The sequence below is a fragment of the Armigeres subalbatus genome, chromosome 1, assembly GCF_024139115.2.
Source record: "Armigeres subalbatus isolate Guangzhou_Male chromosome 1, GZ_Asu_2, whole genome shotgun sequence".
NCBI classification, from domain to species: Eukaryota; Metazoa; Arthropoda; class Insecta; order Diptera; family Culicidae; genus Armigeres; species Armigeres subalbatus.
The window spans coordinates 174,036,458-174,051,041 of NC_085139.1; the positions used below are offsets into that span (position 1 = coordinate 174,036,458).

A 14,584-nucleotide genomic window follows, 5' to 3' on the forward strand; every position below is an offset into this window, starting at 1 on the left:
ACATCGGGCGGCTACAAGACGATAGACTAGCCCAATACTACGCGCAGCAACTGGAAGTAGCACTCCCAACGGAAGAGCAGCTAGGCGCAGTTAGTTGAGAAGAATAACGCAGCATGTGCGAGATTGCTGCAACACCTCACGAGGGCAAACGAGGTACGATACAAACGGGCGCGGAACAGAGAAAACTCGATTTTCCGGAGGAAAAAGCGCCAGGAGGAAGATTGAGACGGAGCAACTGTACCGCGCTAATTACGCACGAAAGATCTATGAGAAGTTAAACCGTTCACGTAAGGACCACATGCCGCAGCCTGATATGTGTAAGGACATAAACGGAAATCTTTTTACGGACGAGCGTGAGGTGATCCTAAGGTGGCGGCAGCACTACGAACGCACATGAATGACGATGTGGCAGAGAACGATGGCGGCATGATAGCGAACTTGGGATCACGCGCGCAGGACATACGTTTTGCGGCTTCGGATCTTCAAGAAATCCAAGAGGAGATTGCTTGGCTGAACAACAACAAATCTGGGGTTGACAAACTACCAGGAGAACTATTCAAACACGGTGATGAGGCACTGGCTAGAGCGTTGCACTGGTTAATTATCGAGGTTTGGTGGGATGATGTACTGCCGCAAGAGTGGATGGAAGGTGTCGTGTGCCCCAGCCGCATATGATACAATCGATCGAGATCAGCTATGACAGCTAATGCACGAACATGGATTTCCGGATAAACTAATACGGTTGATCAAGGCGACGATGGATCGGGTGATGTGCGTAGTTCGAGTCTAAAGGGCATATTATCTAATAACTAATCGGAAAATTTCAAAACTGTGTATTGCTGTGTAGATGTTCAAAACAATCGTTCTTAAATCATTGTAGAATGCGGTGCTGCAAATATTTGACATTTGAAAAACAAATGTGCTGATTGCGAGCAACGCAGGATCTGATCTGCTATAGTTACAAATTCATTACATACTGCTGCGTAGTCCTACATCACCTTCGCGTACAACCCCATTGGGCTGCATCTTTGAGTTTTTTTTATATTAACTATAGATTTTAATTTACCATAACATATTACAAAATTACAAAAAAAAACAAAATGGTTTTTATTTTAGCCAGTCACCAGAAACACTGTTAAGCTCTTTCAAAATCATAGGAATATTGGTATAATCTTATTACGTCAAGGCGCTAAATACACCTGAAGGAACGACATGCAAAACATCGAAAACATCATCACTAATTCTTCTAGTTAACGTAAGGATTAAACTGGAAACTGCGAATATTAATACACTGATATGACGTAAATTTGGTATTTCTGTTTGCACTATCTCTTCATAAAAACACATTTGAAAACAGAAGGACAAAACTTACCATTGGTCGGTCATACAAACATGGGAACGAACCAACACACAAATAACGGAAAGAAACCCAAACTCTCTTACAAGTGCAGAAGAAAGCCTTTCTCCTTGAGCAGACACTCGCGCGACCGCGGATTTAAGACTGGAAAAGATCCCACCCTCATGCCGTGGGGAGTCTTGCAGCGATAGCTGCTCTTCTCTCTGTCACCACACCACCTGCTTGCACGGTTTCCTGTGCCTGCACGACTACTGGTTATGTGACCGTAGAATAGGCCTAGAAAATCACTTCAATCGGCGGTATTTTTCTATCCCGACGGCGAAATAAACATATCCACAGCATCGACATCGTACAAACCATTTCGGCAGATAGACTGGAACGCTTTGCTTCTTTATTCATCATTCTTTGCAGCACGAAATAGAAGAACATATTTCTGCTCAAGCAGTATTTTCTCTTTGAAACTTTCCTTTGTGGTTTCCAAGCGAAATAAGCACATTGTCGTAGATGTTTCCGATCTTTCGAAGGTTGTATCGATTTTTAGTATATGTAAAAACATTAGAATATTCGCAATGAATCGTTTTCTTATTTCAGATATTTTTGATTATCAATTAAACAATCTGAAATTCACTAAGTAACATATATTTTATGTATACCCATAAAATGATATGGCTACAACTTTGAATCACAAAACTTTAGAATTACCGAGAATCCACTAGTTGAGATCTCGTCAATGTTGTCAATATGTATTTCCGTGCGCTATCACGATGGATAACGTAAATAAAGTATTACTAACAAGCTCTGCAAGTTTCCAATCGGTTTTGGAAAGAAAAACATCAATGTGCATTCTTCTTCCTGTTGTCTTCTAAATCGACTCTACAGAACTTAAAAGAGAAAATTCTCATTTCTCCTTACTTTTGAAGTTTCTTCCAAGGCACAAATAATTGTTGACTTAAGAAGTGGAATCTTAATGCAAATTATAAATATATTTCTATGATGCCACAATCAAATTCGTGTCTTTTCATATATTTGATGCTCATTTGGCGCAAATTGAGTTTTAGATCAAATAGATTTAGTGCGAGTTTTAGTTGGTGTAGAGAATTTGTTAGCCTCCTCGTATCAATCCTGAGAAGGATCATAATTTTAAATGATAGTTAGGCTTTGTGCACAAATTATTGCTTAAATATTGTGATACATGAGGAGAAGGAGTTTATGAATCGTTACGCATGATAAATAACAAAACTAAAAAAATCAAAATTAAATACGTGATTAATACAATGTACTGCTAAAAATAAGGATGAAAAGGGGGTTATCTCAGTGAGCGTTACGTAATTTATGAAGGACGTCTGATCACGCGTAACTTGTGAGGACGGAGGAAGTAGAAAAGAGACCGGCGATCGAACCGTCAAAAGCGGTTCCAATTCGTCTTGTTTACATTCTGCATCCATAAGAAGCAAGTAAAAAGTTCAAGTGTTGCCAGTAATATTTTCACGATTTCATCCATTATCATACGTTGCCATTTCGACAGTATTTTTTGCTAGGAGAAAGGGGTTCAAAAGTTCGTTACGTAATTTATGCAACAAGCCTTAAGTGCGTTTCTTTGGGCGTTAGTCACTCAATGTCAGTACCCGAGCAGCACACGTCAGACAAAAATGGTTGCAGCAACTTGATGGTGTCTAAATCTGGTCACATATGAGTTGCAGCAGCCTATGTGAAGCATGTGTGCTGCTAGAATAATAGTTGGATAAATCATATTTTGCGCCTTTTCCAGATTTTGGCTGATATTTCCATAAAGATTGAAAAGGGAAAAAAGTGTATAAGGTTTTCAGCAATATATCAAGTAAACTTGGAAGACGTTATCTGTTTTCTTCCATCTTCATAAACGGTTTTAAGCTTTTGTCCCGGATATCTCAATATTCGGTAATCCCAAAAAATGGTCTTGGGATATGGATTTTTGAGATGGATCGTACAGTTTAACACTAGGTGGAGCGAGAATTCGCATTCGTTAGTTGGCACTTAACACATACCAACACAAACATCACATCAATTCGTTGAGTTAAGTCGATCAGTATATAACACCATGGGTATCCACGCCTCTTATGAAAAGTTTGTTTTCGGAGCAAACATACAGCCTCTACGTACACAAAGTGTAGTAGAAAGGCGAAAGGTGATTCAAACGTAATACAAAACAATTTGTTTGAAGATGTTGATCAAACAAGTGAAATCTTTATTCGCATATTGCTTTTTTCCCTCGCCCTCAAATAGATTGTGTTCAAAGTTCATATACTTGCACAGCGCAAAATTTGACGAGCTGAGTTGGTTCGTATAGAAGACACGGCCCTTCAATCCTCCAATCAAATAGTCGGTTTCCATCGAATTCCTTTACATCTGTACGACAAAAGCAAAGCTGACAATCCAGCACATTTCGAAATCCATATTCCATATTCTTCTAAGATGCACTCTTTTTGCTTGGAATTGATCCTCCAGCACCACCAGTAAACGTTTCGCTACCGCGCTCCACCCCTGGCGTGACGTGGGACGGCGGAAAATTTCTGAGGCACACACCCTTGAACGTTCCGCAGGAGCAGCAGCTGACAGTATTTCCGAGGGCACTTCCCGGGTCCAATAATCGAATCTCACACCGCCATCACTTCATCATTAGGTGCACTTGCTCGTCTTTTCACAGAAAACCTTGCAATCCTATCTCAATGGTACCACACAATCGGATACTGCTGCTGCTGTTCCTTTCACCTCTATCTTTTTTTCTGCTGAAAAAACTACAAACCAACCGCAACCGCACACCGACGTATTATGTAAACTCATCGCAATGAAAGTCTCGGTTTGACTGGGACTGGAAATCCACCCGACCAACGTGCGGGTGCTGCTGAGAAACGGACCAGGCGCGAGAATCCACTGAGTACCGTTCGGGTGTTTGTTATTGTTACATCTACGCACGCGTTGCCGGAAGTTACTGGAAAATGCCACTGCTGTCTGTCTTTGTTACCGTCCCTGTGGTGGTGAGTGCGATACCGACTGCTATCTGAACCGTTATCTGGGTGGAAAACTGAAGCTGTTTACTGGACCGTATGTGTGCGGGCATTCGATATCGCATTTCACTGTGAGATGCAAGCTACTTTGCTGGAATGTTTTGTTTGGGTTCTTATTCCATCTAAGCTCAGTAACATTTTTCTCCCCTCGTGAAAAACAACCTTGAAAGACATTGGAAATGTCATGCATGTGGCGAAATTTTCTTAAATGTCACTGTCATTAAATTAGTATCAAACATGTTTTTCGCCGTTAATGAACCGGCTCAATATTGAAGGGTGGATTCCCAAATTGGATACAGCTATTCGATCGAAACAGTCGTGCCTTGAATAGTCATAAAAAAAGTTTTGAAAAAAAATGTGATTCTTTTTTTATTAAACTGAGTACCTGAGTACCTAATCATTTATCATTGATTGAAGGCAAAATTAGCCAATCAAGTCGACTGATCATGCAAAGGAGAATTCCGCTAAATATGGTATCTGCTGCCGAGTTTTCTGGCTTTTAAAAATTGGGTAACTTTTAGATTGCAAGGAAGGGTGACTTCCGCGTTCTGATGGGATCTATTGAAGAAAGCAAACGACTTCTCCGAGTACTTTGCAGAGAAGTGGCATAATGTTTTCGCATATAACGACAAAACATGTGATAAACTTATAAATTTATTAATAAAATCACAATAATAAAGCAAAAAAAAACAAAAAAATACGGCAAAACTGAACGATTATTATTATGTATTCAGTCATCTTGAAATGTCTCCCCAATGGTGATAAATCAATAAATGAGAATAAAATAGTAATTGAACAATTCCTTGAATTTGCACGAAGTCCATTCAGCTATTTGGTTTCACCGACGACACTGATATTAGGGCACGTAACTTTGAGAAGATGGAAGAAGCCTAAATCAGACTAAGGAGGAAAGTTTAACGGATCGGACTAATCATCAACACATCGAAGACAAAGTTCATGATAGGAATAGGCTCAAGAGAGGACAACGTTAGCCATCCACCACGAATTTGTATCGGTGGTTGCGAAATCGAGGTGGTTGAAGAATTCGAGTAGAAAGCTATTCGTCGGTGCGTGTGCACGCCACGGAGTTCTGACAGGAAGAGGACGAGTCATGGTTTGCTGCTCACCGATTGACCCGCTGATGGTAATTTACTCAAACTCCACAAGCGGGACGATTCTAGTGGGCGACCAAAGCGCACTTAGGTTTTCGAAAGGAAAGTGCTGCGCGCCATCTATGGTGGGGTGCAAATGATTGCAAATGAAGGCGAAAAAACTACGAGTTGCAGCAGCTATTGGGAGAACCAGCCATCGGAACCAAGCAAAAATCGGAAGACTGCGGTTGGTCAGGTAGAAAGGTTCGGGCACAAGAAGGCGAGGTGCGGAGCGAGCAAGGTGGATCAATCAGGTGGAAGACAATTCACGAACCCTGCGTAGACTGCGTACCTAGCGACGCACAGCCTTAAACCGTGCTGAATACAGACGACTGTTCTGTACTGCAAAGACCATTCCAGCCTTAGGTTGAAAAAATAAATAATGACTTCAACGTCAATTATACCGCGCTAAGAAACGCCTGAAGCAATCGACGAGGTGATCTCGGTGGACCAGGAATAACACGAACTAACGATTCAGCTGAAAGCAACACCCTAATCATAGATACACTCACCAAACCTCCAACAAGATACATGCTCTTCCAGACTGAGCCAAAGCGCTCTGGAAATTGAATAAAATTATAAACTCCAAGCCTCGGCCCATTCCACCTTTCATCCCATTACACAATAATGGGGAAAGGTCATTTAGCCGAAACCCATTCGTCAGAAAGCCATTTGGTCGAATGCCACTAGGCCGAAAATTGTTTGGCCGTATATACCATTTGGTCGAACCAACCATTAGGCCGAAAGTCATTTGGCCGAATGGGTCATTTGGCAGAAAAGAGTCATTTGTCCGAATGGGTTTTTTGGCCGAACGGGTCATTTAGCCGAAAGGGTCGTTTGGCCGAAAAGGTCGTTTGGTCGAAAGGGTCGTTTGTGTGTGTGTGTGTATGTGTGTGTGTGTGTACAAACTAGCCCCTACTGTCTGGTAGTGATGTTATGGAAGAAAGCTGTCTGTTAAAACAGTTAAGAAAGTGCTAGCTCTACTGCAGCTCCAGTGACCCATTCCAGAGTGCCTGGTATTTCATGTCCACTCCGAGGTCACTATCACCAACAGTAAGCCCCGCATAAATACATTCAGATATCAAATGGATATATGCAATATATTTATACTTCCGGGATCAAGATTTATATCCATGATACATCATAAATATACATCGTTGAACTCAGACCGTATTTAGTGAAATCAGTTTTTATATATAGATTTTTAAGTATGGAACGGACTCACCATATTTGAAACTTTCCAATCCATCGTTTGTGCCTGACCTTTTTGATCCAACCATAATCATTCTCTATAATCTTGAAGACTAAATCGTCTCAAATATATATTAGTTGGGTAATTGTTGGGAAATTTTGAATCATTTTCTGAGCCAGGAATCCGTTCTCTGAAAATTGTTCCAAGAATTTCTGTAGAAGTTCCTTCTGCATTATCTCTGAAAGTTCCTTAAGGAATTCCTCCTGAAGTTCCTCCAGCAATTACATTAGAAGTTTTCCCAGAAATTGTTCCATAAGGTCCTACAGGAAATCATCCGGAAGTGCTTTCAAAAACTTCACCACAAGGTTCTCTAAAAAGTCTTATGGGAATTCCTTCAGAAATTTTTTTGATTGTTCCTCCAGGAATTATTCCGGAAGTTCTCCAAGCAATTCCTCTGAAAATTCTTCCGGAAGTTCCTCCAGAAATTTCTCCTAAAGTTTCTCCAGCAATTCCTCCAAAGATTCTCCCGAAAGTTACTACGAGAATTCCTGCAAAAGTGACTTCAGGAGTTCCTTCCCAGACAACCACACATCGCATAAGAATGCACGATCAAAATCGTTTACCGATCCAAGTTTCATCAGATTCGCATTGTTGTGCAAAGCTCATCAGTTTATTTATAAATTTTCCCGCACAGTAGGCTATTTTACGAGTTTATTCCAGCTTCATTTGTTGACATCGCATATTCCTGCAATCAAACTCACATGAAATCGGATTATCTGTCAAACAGAGTTTGTTATCACAAACTACATCGCAATGCATAACGAACAAACTCGCATAAAAATCGTGCACATCGCATACACTTCCGTGCAACGTCGGATAAGAAATACACTTATATCGCCTCCACTTTTGTACGTAAAAAGTGTTTTCGCGACTGGTAAGCGATGAAATTTGTGCGCATAGGCATCGCATAACAGAAAAACAATTCTATTATGCATGCATTCTGGTTGTCTGGGTTCGAAATTCCACCATTTCTTAGGAAGATCCTCTAGCAATTCTTCCGGAAGTTCCATTTGAAGTCCTCCGGAAGTTTCTTCGGGTCTTTCTCCGGAAGCTCTTGCAAAAGCTCCTTCGGAAGTTCCTCCAGCATTTTTCCGCATGTTTCTACAGAAATTCTTTCGGAATGCCTATAGGAATTTTCTCCGCATGTTTCTCCAAGAATTTCTCCTCTAGCAGTTGTTCCAGAAGTATATTGTTTATTGCTTATCCGAAAGTTTGTCCAGCAACTCCACCGAAAATTTCTTCGGAAGTTCCTTAAGGAATTCTTCCAGAATCTATTTAGAGCAGCGGTTCTCAACCTGGGGTACATGTACCCCTGGGGGTACCTTCGTTGGCCCCAGGGGGTACCTCGGACAATAATGCGTAATGGCGGCTGTATTACCATTCCAATCAAAACTTATTGATAAACTTTTGATAATTGTGTAGTTTTTTTTTATTTCAAAACTATGTTTTGAACATACTATGCATGGCGATTAGTAAATCAAATCTGTGCGATAAAACACCAACAGGACAAAACGTTGAATGAGCAAATTTAAAAAAAAAACTTCAATGCAATCTATCTTATCGAAACAAACTATCTTGCGGGAGAATTGAAAGCATCCTTCTACACTTCTCGGAAGCTTCCATCCAAGCAGCTCGAAGCTTTCTTTCAAGAGACTCGTACCTCCTTTCAAGGGTATCGGAAGCATCCTTTCAAGAGGCTCGAAAGCCTCTATTCAAGGGGAACGGAATCCTGCTTTTAAGATGCTCGGCAGCCTAATATCAAGAGGCTCGGTATTCTTCTTTCAAGAAACTTGAAAGCCTATTTTCAAGAGGCTCAGATGCATCTATTCAAGGCTCGGAAACCTCTCTTCAAGATGCTCGGAAGCCTTCCATCAAGAGTCTCGGAAAGCTGCTTTCAAGAAGCTCGGAATTCTTCTTTCAAGCTTGGAAGCGTACCTTTAAGATGCTCAGGGGCCTCCTTTTAAGCGGTTCGAAAGCTGCCTTTCAAGAGGCTCTGAAACCTCCATTCAAGATGCTTGGAAGCCTCCCTTCAAAATACTTCAAGAGGCTTGGAAGCCTCCTTCCAAGGGTTCTTTCTAAACTTACGTAATGCTAAATTGTGTGATTTTGGACCCCCACCCTCCCCCTCGTTACACTTTTTGTTTGGAAGGTTTATTTTTTTTGTATGGATCGTAACGCTCGGCTTGAGCCTCTCCCTCCCCCTTCAGCGTTACGTAATTTGTGAAAGGCCACAACCGAACTACCTCCAAGAGGCTCTTAAGTCTCGTTTCAAGAGGCTTGGAAGCATCCTTTCAAGAGGTTCTTAAGTCTCTTTTTAAGAAGCTCAGAAGCCTCTTTTGAAGTGGCTCGAAAGCCGCCTTGCAAAAAGATCGGAAGCCTGCCTTCCAGAGGCTCGGAAGAATCGATTCAAGAGGCTCGTAAGCTTCCTTTTAAAAGGCTCGTAAGCCTCCTTTCAAGAGGCCCGGAAGCTTCCCTTCAAAAGGCACGAGATTCTTACACCGAAAGGCTTTGAAGCGTACTTTCAAAACGCTCAGAAGGTTTCCTTTAAGTGGCTCGTAAGCCGCTTTCAAAGTGTTTTGAAGCCACCCTTCAAGAGGCTGTGAAGGCTTCCTTCAATATGCTCGAAAGCCTCCCTTCAATATACTCGGATGCCTTTATTCAAGAGACTCGAAAACCGCCTTCCAAGAGGCACGAAAGCCTCCTTTCAAGTGGCTCATAAGCTTTCTTTCAAAAGGCACGAAATTCTTCTTCCAAGAGGCTTAGAAGCGTACTTTTGCCCCTTTTAAGAGGCTCTCTAGCCTTTCTTCAAGACGATCGGAAGCCTCCTATGAAGAGCCTCTGAAGTTCCCTTTCAAGGGCTCGAAAGCCGCCTTCCAAGAGGCCCGGATGCCTCCCTGCAACAGGCTTGGAAGCCTCCCTTCAAGAGGTACGGAAGCCTTTTTTAAGAGACCCGGAAGCTTCCCTTGGAGACTCGGAATTCTTTGTTCAAGAAGCTTGGAAGAACACTATCAAAAAGCTCAGAAGCTTCCTTTTTAGTGGCTCGAAAACGGTCTTCAAGAGGTTCGGAAACTTCTTTTCAGGGTGCTCGGAAGTCTTTCTTCAAAAGGCTCAGAAGGTCCCTTATGATAGGCTTGAAAGCCCCTCTTCAAGATGCTCGGAAGTCTTCAATAGACAAAAAAAAAGTCCTGTAGGAAGCTGGATATTTAAATTAACTTTGAATTGGAATTTTTGCACGGAATAATGAAAATTTTATCCAACTTCCTGAAGAGTTAGTTCCCGTTAGTTTTCAGGTCCGTTTTCATATATCTAATCTACCTTTATTCTCATTTATAGCAAAAAAAATAGGGGGTACCTCAATTAATGCAAAAGTTCGAAGGGGTACCTCTCAAGAAAAAGGTTGAGAACCGCTGATTTAGAGAATATCTTCCGAATCCTACGAATTTCTCATGGAAATTCATATTTACAATTTGTCATGTAAATTACACACAAGAAAATTCTTGCAATTTCCTCACAGTCCAGGACTCCCTTGGAAGTCCCTTACAATTTTCCATTGCAATTTCTTATAATTTTTATAGCTTTTCATGGAAATTGCTTACAATTTCATGTCGAAAGTACTTTCAACTTCCAAAGGAAATTTCTAATAATTTCTCATGGGACTTTCCAACAGTATGAATTGAAAATTATTTACAAAAATTTCTTTCAATTTCTCGTGAAAATTGCTCACATGGCTTCATGGAAATTCATTACAATTTTCTATAAAAAAATATTAAAATCGAATGAGAACAGGAAAAAAATCAAACTGAGTTGAGATAAGGCAAGATGAATCAATCGTGGTCCATGCCTTTCTTGAGGACAAATCAATATTTTTAGTTTCAGCCGTTATTCGAAGCCCTCGTTATTAAATATATACTTATGTGTAGCATAAGTATGTATAGTAGTTAGCACATCAGTAAAAACTACTAAAAGATAGTATCAAAAAAAACTAGGAAAAATATTTCTGACCTTACTTCCGGAAACATAGTACCCTTTCCGTGCATGTATGCCATCAGCAAGTCCTCCTGAAATACGTCATTGGATCTTCCCTCGAACGTTTGTTCGACCATGATTTGAATTTTCGAGGTCAGTTCCAAAATGTTGACCAGTGCGTTATATTCCAAGGGAAGGGGCTGATTCAGTATTTGAGATATCTTGCTGTGCCAGGAAAACGTTGTAAGGTCCATAGGGAGTATCTCCATCTCCAATACGTGTTCTCATTTGACAAGATCAATTGGAGTGTCCGGGCGAAACTTCATCTTTGAAGGCAGTAACTTCGATCGTTGTTGTCGGTTTCATTCACATTCATCATCAGCCGTATCGGAGATCTTGAAGGTAGGTCGTTTGGTCGAAAGGGTCGTTTGGCCGAAAAAGTTGTTTGGCCGAAAGGGTCGTTTGGCCGAAAGGGTCATTTGGCCGAAAAGGTCGTTCGGCCGAAAGGATCATTTGGCCGAAAGGGTCATTTGACCGAAAGGGTCATTCGGCAGAAAGGGTCGTTTGGCAGAATGTGTCATTTGGCCGAAAGGATCGTTTGTCCGAAATTGTCGTTTGAACGAATGGGTCATTTGGCCGAATAGGTCATTAAGCCGAATAGGACATTTGGCCGAATAGGTCATTTAGCAGAATAGTTTATTGAAAAGTGAGAAATTAGGAATGAGATGAGAGGCGTCTCACTACCCACTTAGCACAACTCATTTTTCACAATGAGAAGTGAGAAATGAGGAAAGAGAAGTCAGACGTCTCATTTCTCACTCCTCATTTCTCACTTCTCGCTGTCAAAAGTGCGAGTCGCGAAGTGAGTAGTGAGACGTCTCATTACTCACTTCGCGCTTCTTACTTTTTACAGCGAAAAGTGATAAATGAGGAGTGAGAAGTGAGACGACTCACTTCTCACTCATCATTTCTCACTTCTCACTGTAAAAAAAATGGTTGTATCAAAGATACGAGCGAAAATTGAAGGTAGAATAACGTATAGTGCGAGAGTGGGTGCGAAAATTGATCATCAACATTTTATGCATGTTTATGCAGGATGGCTAATAGCCAAAATGTAGGCAATTTACTGTTGAAATGCAATTTCAACATTGGCTGGCTAAATTAAATTTTTCAATATGTAATTGCATTTAATCAATTGTTTGCAATAGCTGTATAGAATCTTAGAGAGTTTACTGATCGATTCATACCAAAATCTCAGGAATTCGTTGCAAAACGGCTATTGTTATTTTATTGGCTCGTTATTGGCTCGTACTTCCTGTCCTGACCTCTTTTCGTGACGGTCCCAAACTTGAAACTTCTGAATGACCCTCCTATCTTACCGAAGGACGTAATTCTACGCCAAAAGAGGAGCGCAAAGTGAGTAGTGAGACGTCCCATTGTGAAAAGTGAGAAGAAAAAAATGTAGAGTGAGAAATGAGACGTCTCACTTCTCACTCCTCATTTCTCACTTCTAGCTGTTAAAAGTGAGTAGTGAGACGTCTCACTACTCACTTTGCGCTCCTCTTTTTTTACAGTGAGAAGTGAGAAATGAAGAGTGAAAAGTGAGACATCTCACTTCTCATTTATCACTTCTCACTGTCAAATGTGAACGCGAAGTGAGTAGTGAGTCGTCTCTCTTCTCATTCCTAGTCTCTCACTTTTCAATAAACTATTCGGCTAAATGACCTATTCGTTCAAACGACCCTTTCGGCCAAACGACACTTTCGATCAAATGAAACTTTCGGCCAAATGACCCTTCGGTCGTCAACCATCACTCGTCTTTGTCCCTGAAAAACAAGCTTGCTGTCAACAAACAAATCATCCTCCTCGTGATCGAATACGGTATACCGGTCTGGAAGAGCTGAGCAAAGACTAATCATCTGATCCACTAACGAGTTTAAAACAAGTTACTGAAAATGGTCCTCAACACTCCTTCCAGAACAAGAACTTCTGAGATCCACCATTTGGGTGGGACACTACAAGAGCGCTTTGATGAGCTCAAAGAGAGGTGTAGGATTAGTTAAACCTTTTCTAACAAATCACGAAACACACTCATGACTCCCTCGACACGAAACTGCGAGGACTCGCACGACATGATGGAAGAGGAGCCCGTTGCCGAACTCGAAAGAGGCAGTCTGAAACCAAAAACCGTGCACAAAAGGACGTTACCATATGGCGAGCTTTACCTGGTCTATCTGGAGCATGGCTCCACTGCCGGGAAGGACCTAAAAGTGGTCAGTGTGATCAACTACACAGTCGTTGACCGAGCCCGTGATACCGGCCCGTGCATCATGAAGTGACACAGTGTACCAAGTGTTTCAACTTTGGGTATGGCACCTGGAATTGCCACATGCCTCGTGCAACAAGTGTTGCAAATCCCACTTAACTGACCTAACCTCAAATGCGCCTACCGTGGTGATCATCATCGGGCCACAACCAAGGGCTGCCCAATGCGAACATAGATCGATTCCAGTCCTCCCACTGTTATAGCCGCACAAACGACAGGCAGCGACGACAACGTCGATTCAAACTCCAGATGCACCTGCTTCAACCAGCAGATAATGGCCATCTAGATCCCGTCGACAGCCGGAGAACGTAACTGTCTCACCGGAAGAATCAGCTCCACTTTACTCCCCGATACCAATATTCTCGTAGCTCGTCACTCGACGTGATTGCAACACGTTTCAACCAACCCTTTACTCTTGGCACGTTCATTATTAAAAATCGCTTCTAGAGTGGGCCTGGTTAACAGGAACGTTCGCCCGCTCAACAGAAATACAATCGAACTGAAGGATTTCTTTGAGTAGAAAGGAATAGACGTGGCTTTCTTTAGCACAACGCACCTAAAACCGGATGTGAACGTCAATATCCCGGACTTTAGCATCGTGAGACTCGATCGCCCGGCCAGGGAAGGCCATCGCACAGCATCAACGGTCGCTTGCTGCAAAGCTTCCAGCTGAGTGTCATTGAAGCCGTCGGTGTCGAAATTACCACTTATGAAACGATTAACTACACTCAAGACACACATGATTACTGCCCATTTCAAACCACAATCGGCGTTGATTCATCAGCCGCCCTTTAGAGAGACATTGTCAAGCTAATGCGGAAGCAACATCAATATATCATTTCCAGTAGCTTGAATTCCCATTTGGCATCAATTGGAGCAACGACATGGAGGAAGGCCACTAAACGACCGTGAACCCGGATTCTTCTACTTGGCTGAGTTGGTCCGAAATCTATGTAACAATCGACCTGTATACATACCTACATTGCCAACATGAACGACAACCTCTCGCAGCCGGTCGTCTCCCAGAAGCTCCACTCGGATCACTATCCGATGGTGGCGGGCATGGGCTCCTCGGTTAATCTGCTTCAGCATTCCCGGTAAGATGCGCGGCTACAAAGCAAGACCATGGTGAAGGTGGCTGGGATCGATTTCCAGTCCGGTCTAGGAAATTCTCGTGTTTATGCCCTGGGCATAAAAGTATCATCATACACCGTGTTGACCTCATGATATACAAATGTTAAAAAGGGAATTTTGGCACAGAAACCACGCAGTTAATAACTAAGCTACGAGGCGGCAATGTCCCACTGGAGGATGTAATGCAAATAAGAAGAAGACTATTCCCGGCGAAATCACCATCGAGAGAACAGGAAGCGGTTACGATAGAGTGTTGACTCCAACGTCGACTACGAGGCGAAGCTGTAAGCATCTGAAGACATCCACCGGCTGCTAAGCTCCATCGAAAGGGCAATGTTGGCTCGAAAACAGCAC

At 42.1% G+C, this 14,584-nt stretch overlaps 1 protein-coding gene across 6 annotated transcripts in view; it reads right to left on the bottom strand.

The window, feature by feature from the left end:
- Positions 1 to 4,193, bottom strand: part of LOC134205537 (regulator of G-protein signaling 11-like) — a 177,296-nt gene extending 173,103 nt beyond the window's left edge. Inside the window, exon 1 of one of the 6 annotated variants that reach the window (XM_062680832.1) lies at positions 4,144 to 4,193. The gene's annotated coding sequence lies outside the window, so the exon portion shown is untranslated. The other 5 variants (XM_062680831.1, XM_062680834.1, XM_062680830.1 and 2 more) reach the window with 5 other exon arrangements.
- Between the last annotated feature and the right edge of the window lie 10,391 nt (positions 4,194 to 14,584).